The sequence below is a fragment of the Condylura cristata genome, unplaced genomic scaffold (assembly GCF_000260355.1).
Source record: "Condylura cristata isolate star-nosed mole 26May11 unplaced genomic scaffold, ConCri1.0 scaffold00032, whole genome shotgun sequence".
NCBI classification, from domain to species: domain Eukaryota; kingdom Metazoa; phylum Chordata; class Mammalia; order Eulipotyphla; family Talpidae; genus Condylura; species Condylura cristata.
This window is the reverse complement of record NW_004567133.1, coordinates 8,429,636-8,436,597: the sequence shown is the minus strand read 5'-3', so window position 1 is coordinate 8,436,597 and position 6,962 is coordinate 8,429,636. Positions and strand designations below refer to the sequence as shown.

The window sequence follows — 6,962 nt, the reverse complement described above, 5'->3', positions numbered from 1 at the left end:
ATTAAAAAGTTCAGAAGTTTCTGTCACCAGGCATAGCTGGATCCGGGGATTTGAAGGACACTCTCAGGACTCAGCTATTCTCCATCCTTCTGTTCAGCTTTCTTTTTTCAGTTTACTTCCTCTTAGGAGGGCTCTTTCAGGCAGCTCCATCCGACGAGCCTGGTAGTCCAATAAGAAGAGTTTTTTTTTTTTACAATAATTCCCAGAAAAGAGGATCACTGGCTTCAGTGGGGTCTTGCCCTTTCCTGCAGGGTGAATGGCATGTTCTAACAGGCCCCACCTTGGTGATATGTTCACTGATGTAAGGTCTAAGGAGAAGGGACCAGTAGGGATGGTCAGTTAAAGGAGAATGAGGTGCTATTATCAGAAGAAATGGGCTTGATGCTGCTTGGGCAAAGCCTGAGATGACTGCGCATGTCAGGTGGACCAAATGGAGGGACTCTGGAGGTCTCACTCTTCAAAGGGCCTCACTGGCATGCCAGGGTGATGGGGGAAGTGTATGTGTGGGGGGTGCTATAAAGGTAATAAGCAAGACACCTTCCTAGAGTATAAAATCTTTCAACAATTTGGAGAGCAATTTCTCTTTTTTTATGGAAAGATGTTCAAACATTGACGTATCATATAATAGAATTCACATAAAACATGAGACTGAGTCTTTGATGGGGGGGAGAGAGAGAGAGAGAGAAGGAGAAATCTCTCTTTGCAATAGGCCTTTTCTCCTTTTATAACACTTTCAAATTTGATTAATCAGATGGTAAATATATATATATAACTAATAGCCCAACTGAGGTAAAATACTTTTACTGAATGTAATTTTTTTCAAAATTAAACCATCTTTTATTTAAAAAAAAAAAAAAGTCCAGACACTGGGGCCCCATATCAGGGCTACAAAGTCTCCAGGGGGTCGGTATTTTTTTTAACTATTTATTTATGCATCTAGAACTGGGGTACAGGCAAGAAGTGCAGGGACGGTGAGAGGTGTCACCAGAGACAGAATGGGGAGCAGAACAGGCAGATGGATGAAGTACACTGCTGAGGGGAGACGTGGGTGGGTCAGGAGAGGCCTGCCATGCCATGTGGGTCACCTCTGGGGCTGGGGATTGAAGTCGTGAAGTGGCTGCTTCTAGCATCATAGCTGTGCTTTAACCTGTTGCGCCACCAGGGAGGCCCTGTATTTTTTAGTAAGTAACTTTGATGTTGCAGAACCACGGGCCACACTTTCATAAACACTGCCCCGCAGCTCTGGCCGGGCCCTGAGGATGCGCTATGGGGGAGGCCCTCCCCGGTCCATCAGGGGGTCAGGGCCCTGGCCTGTAGCTTCTCAGGGCCCTCTCCTGTCTCTTCCTACCCATGCAGGATCTGCACTGATCACTGTGCTCTCCCGACCTGACAAAGGTTACTGGGCCATCTGGGGGAGTCTTACAACACCATTGCTGTTGTGGTGAATGGGAGAAACAACTGGCCCCTGATAGACTCCAGGTTGGGGGGGTCAGAGACCATCCTCATGCAGCAGAGAGCAGCATCAGTGTGGCAGAGGTGGTTGGTTGAACCTCACCCCTTCAGTTTCAGCTGACGGAATTCCCTGCTGACTTGTTCATGGGGGGGAGGAGAGAAGCTGATGCAAGAGCGAGGAGCCCCTGTGTTGGCAGCAACAGTTGCCAGATTTCAGTGGTTTGTTTACCATCCCTGTTATTGTTGCCACACAGCACCTCCGATCTGTGCCAGTGTTGACTTATTATTTGTCTATAAATGGACTCATTTAAATGGGATGTATTTGAGTTTACCTAGGAAACTGAATATCACTCCTAGAACTCAGAAACCAGCACTGCTCATTGTAAATAAAATAATTATTCAAATACAATACCTACCACAAATGTCAAAGCGGGAGATTGGCATTAGCGCCACAGAACTCTAAAGACGAACCTGCCGCAAACAGAGCTCTTTAGTGATCGTAGGAGGGCAAACAAGTCCAGAAAGGGACAACTTTGCCCCTGTGAGTCAGTGTTATTTAAAACTGTGGGGTTACTACTGAAAATCATCTTGTGTACTGAAAGGTGAGTCTCCTACACTTTGGGACTCACCTGCTGGGGGAAATTCTGAGGCAGCCTCGCTGTGGAGCGGCTGTCTCTTGGCGAGGCCTCTTTTTTAGAAAAAATAGATTTATTTATTTATGCATATAGAACTGGGGTACAGGTCAGAGGTGGGGGAGAGGAGAGGATTCACCAGAGACAGAGTGGGGAGCAGAACAGGATGACTGATGGAAGCACACTGCTGAGGGGAGCAGCGGGGGAGACAGGAGAGGTCTGCCGCGCCATGTGACAGGTCACCTCCAGGGCCTGGGTTCGAACTCACATTGATGCATCCGTGGCTAGCTTGCAGTGCTGCGTTTTAAGCAGCTGGGCCACCAGGGAGGGCCTGAATCTGGATTCTTACAGGACAACCTGGGTGAGTGACTTGGCCCTTCAGTGTCTCAGCCTGTGTTATCTGTGAATAAGATAAGAGCAGCTACTTCAAAGAGCTGCTGTGTATCTTGTCCTTCCTCTATGTCCTCTCTTCCCCTTCCTCTGCTATACTGTAGCTGAGATTGCTCAGCCCTACCTGTGAACTAGGACTCTGGTCTGTAACAGTCAAAATTCTTTCCAGTGCTAGCCAGTTTATGCAAGAATAGGAATTTATTGGTGTACAAACCCCATAAAAGTCCAAAGGTAGACCAGGCAAAGGAGAGTTCCAAAGGCTCAAAGATATCCTCAGAAATTAGTCTTATTACTTCTCAAATCTGCTTTCCTCCAAGTTGGCTTCATTCTTAAGTAGCCACTCCAAGGAAAAGGAACCTCTCTCCCCCAACAATTCTGCCAAAATTCTCAGCGGACTGCTCTAATCCCACTCATTACAGTGGGTAGATGTTTCAATGGTGGACAGACCTGGTCACATGTTCACCCCATGAACTGAAGGTTGTGGTGAATCTTGCTTGAACCAGATACAGTGTGTGTGTGTGTTGTGCATGCACACACAGTACATTGATTCCCTAAAAGAAAATCAGAATGCGATTGTTACAGGGCACCCCAATGTGAATTGGGTTGCCTGTCTGTGGGTCCTCACCTGTACACTTAAGATTCAATTATAGTGAGGACACACACACACAAACAGGTCTGATAATGGGTTTATTTAAAAGGAGAACAACCTAGGGAAAAAGAGAGAAAAGTACAAGTTAACTACAATATCCTACATGCTCTGCTGACTTGGACTCCACCAGCACGCTGAGCACCCATCAAGAGCCAAAACTATCAGCTGTGAACCACCAGGTCCAGAGACCCTCAGAGCCCACATGTCCGGTTTTATCCTAACCTGGCTGCTCAGCTCCACCCTCACGTCCCAACATGCTTCTCATTGGTATTGATGGGATTTGTAGTTCCTGTATCTGGAGTAGGGGCAGAGTCCATGAAATCCGTGCCTGTTACACTATGACCAGAAAGTTGTAAGCTGGGTAGGCAAAACCAACAGATAAATATATATAGATTAGGCCACTATTGGCCACAAATAACAGAATTACCAACTAACAATGGCTTAAACAATGAACACAATCATCTCACATTATAAGGTGGAGGTCACTAGCCCTAGAGCAGCTAAAAGGTTTGAAAATTTTATAAGGATTCAAGATCTTTTATCCTTGAGTGGTCTTTCTCCCCCGTCTTTGCCTCATTAGTTCCTGCTTAGTATTCAAGAACTGTCCTGGTAGTGATTTGTTGAGCCCTTTGCAACTCAATAGTTCCCTAAACTATCTGAAGATCAAAATAAATCACCTGGAAAATGTAAAAAATGTATAGCTACTTGGGCTTCACCATAGACCTACTACAATACAAATCCAGAGGTCGGGCCAAGAATTCTGTATAGTATTTTGGTTATAGTTGTCTTCTTGTGTGATAAATATTCAAAAGTTTCACATTTTGTGAAGCATGTCTCACATAAAAGTCAAAGATGACATGGCAGCGCTGGATGTCTGGATGTCTGTCACGAAGCCAACGCCCTTCCACATTGTTGCTCTGCTTTTCCTGGGAAACTTCTCTCCTTGACATGATCCAAGAGGGCACACTACAGCATCTGAATTCCAGCCCATGGCAAGAGAAGGAACATGAAAAGGGAGAGCTCCTTCCATTTAGGTGAAGCAGCTTCCACTTAGAAGCTGCTCACGTAACTTCCCCTTATGGCTACTGTCCATAACTTAGTCTACTTAGATGCAAGAGAGACTGGGAATTACAGACTTTATTCTGGACAGTCAAATGTACAACTAAAAGGTCTATTTTGGGGAGAAGAAGAGAATGGATCTGGGGGAAAACTAGTCATGCCCATCAGAAAGCTTCGTTTCTTAGAAGATTGCTTCTGATGGCCTTTTGTGTCTGGGATCACTGGAACCCCTTTGCAATGATTCCAATCACTGCATTCATTATCTTGCTTTGGGATGATCTGGACTTCACCATAGAGTGTAGCTTCTTTAGGGTGGAATCTGTATTTCTGAGCCTGGCAATGGTGTGGTACACAGTAGAAGTTCCATAGACTTTTGCTAAGGGAGTTGAATGGTGAATCCACATCTCCCATGGGCATTACATAGATTCTAGAATCTATTTTTCAACAATTACCAAGATTTTCTAATAGCTATATCATTCTAAATTGTATATTTTTACTAAATTGTAACTATAAAGGCACACTAGTAATAGCTAGTCTTCCACATTAATCCACTTAGTTGTTACAATAAACCTATGAGTTGGACATTTTTATTAACATTATGGACATAAACAATATTTTCAAGGTCAAGTAGTACTAAGAGGTGAAGTCCTAGAGTTAGCTGTTAATCTTCAGTCATTCTGTCTGTTGGGAAATTGCCAGTTTCCAATCACATAAGTGTTTATTTTAATTAAACATTCTCCCTGACATTCCTCCAATTTTATATATGAATTATCATAATTATACTTTGGTATACTAATTTGATATTTAAAAGGTCTGCTGTCACTTCCTATCACAAAAATCATTCACAAAAGTAATATAATACTCAGATCACCAACTTCCTACTGAAACTCTTACCGCTCTTTCTTGAGTCTGAGTAATATTTTCAGACAAATGATTACTTCTTTCATTATTAATATTCATTAACACCCTGATATCCAGGCCCTGGGCTAAGAGCAGGTGTTATAGAGATTAGCAAGAAAAACAGCCCCACCTAGGAGCTTCTGTTTGAGAGCAGGAAGCAGAAAACCAACAAATAAGTTACAAAAAATTAAGTTCAAGTAAAGATAAGTGCAAAGAAAGTCCAACAGTGATTTAATAGACAGTGAGTGAGGGTGGGTGGGGCTCATTAAGATAAGGTAGATGAGAAAGAGCCAGCTCCTCTCCAGACACATAATTGAGGTCGGACCTGGCGTCTGAGAGTCGACTCTGGAGAAGGAGGTCAGAAGGAAGAGCATTTCAGCTGGTGGGAAAAGTAAGTGCAAAAGCCCTGAGGCATGAACAGAAATTGTTCGCTAAGTGAGAAGAGAGAGTTAAGAGATACATTGGAGAAAGGAGCAGATTATATAGGCCACTATTAGTCGTTTTGATTTTATTCTAGAGAAATAGAAAGCCACTGGAGAGTTGTTTTTTTTTTTTAGGTTGATTTATTTATGCATACAGAGCTGGGGTACAGGGCGGAGGTGCAGGTGCGGTGAGTGGATTCGCCAGAGACAGTGGGGAGCAGAACAGGCAGGTTGATGTAGTGCATTGCTGAGGGGAGCAGCGGACGGGTCAGGAGAGGTCTGCTGCGCCATGTGGGTCTCCAGGCCCTGGGCTAAGAGCAGGTGTTACAGAGATTAGCAAGACAAACAACCCCACTATTGTGGAGCTCAGACTCATGTTGGCCAACAGTTGAACTCGGGTTGAAACAGCTGTGGCTAGCTTCGTAGTGCTGTGCTCTTCACTCGCTGCACCAGGGAGGGCCCGCTGCTGCAGAGTTTTAAGTGGGGTTGTAACTGAGGTGTTTTATATTTTAAAGAAGTCATTTTTAGTTGTCCAATGGGGCAGAGTGGAAGCAGGACTTGGCAGTTCCTAAGTATGTTAAACAGAGTTGTCACATGATCCAGAAATTCCACTTCTAGAATATACCCCAAAGAACCAAACCCAGGTTTTCAAACAGAAACTCATACTTGAATAGACATAGCAGAGTTACTCACAATAGCTAGAGGTAGAAGCACCCCAAATGTCTAACTACAGAAGAATAAACAAATTGTGATCTAGTCTTACAATGAAACATTATGCAGCCATAGAAGGAGTAAACACTAATAGAGGCTATATCAAGAATGAACTTTGAAAACATTATGCTAAGGGAAAGATACCTTCCAGAAAAAGCCACAGTGTGGGTATCCATTTATGTGACATGTCCAGAATAGGAAATCCATAGAGACAGAAAGCAGATTTGTGGATTTTGACTCTTGAATGTGCATGAGGTTTCCATTTGGGGTGATGAAAAAGCTTTGAAAGTACAAAGTGGTGATGGTGGCAAACCACTGTGGATGCATAGAATGCCAGTGAATGATAAACTTCAAAATAGTAAAAGTGATGAATTTAAATGTATTTTACAACAATAATGATAGTGATAACAATTAAAGAACTAGCCAAGGGCTTGTTAAAGATGCAACTTTCTGGGTCTCTTCTCTAGAGATTTTTATTGATTGGTTGACTACATAGAAGAACTGGGGTGTAGGCCAGAGGTATAGATGGTGAGAGGATTCACCAGAGGCAGAGTGGGGAGCAGAACAGATGGATTTACTGAAATACACTGCTGAGGGGAGCAGCGGGCAAGACAGGCGGGTTCCGTGTGGGTCACCTCTGGGGCTTGGGATCAAACTCAGGCTGTAGAGGTGATAGAGCTGAGACTTAACCCCTAGGCCACCTACGAGGCCCTGCTAAAGATAATGGCTCCTCAGGTCTAGGGAATC

The 6,962-nt window shown here is 43.9% G+C and overlaps 1 protein-coding gene across 1 annotated transcript in view; it reads left to right on the top strand.

Moving 5' to 3' along the window:
• CHP2 (calcineurin-like EF-hand protein 2) overlaps positions 1–6,962 on the top strand; it is a 13,726-nt gene that overhangs the window by 3,667 nt on the left and 3,097 nt on the right. The window lies entirely within an intron of this gene.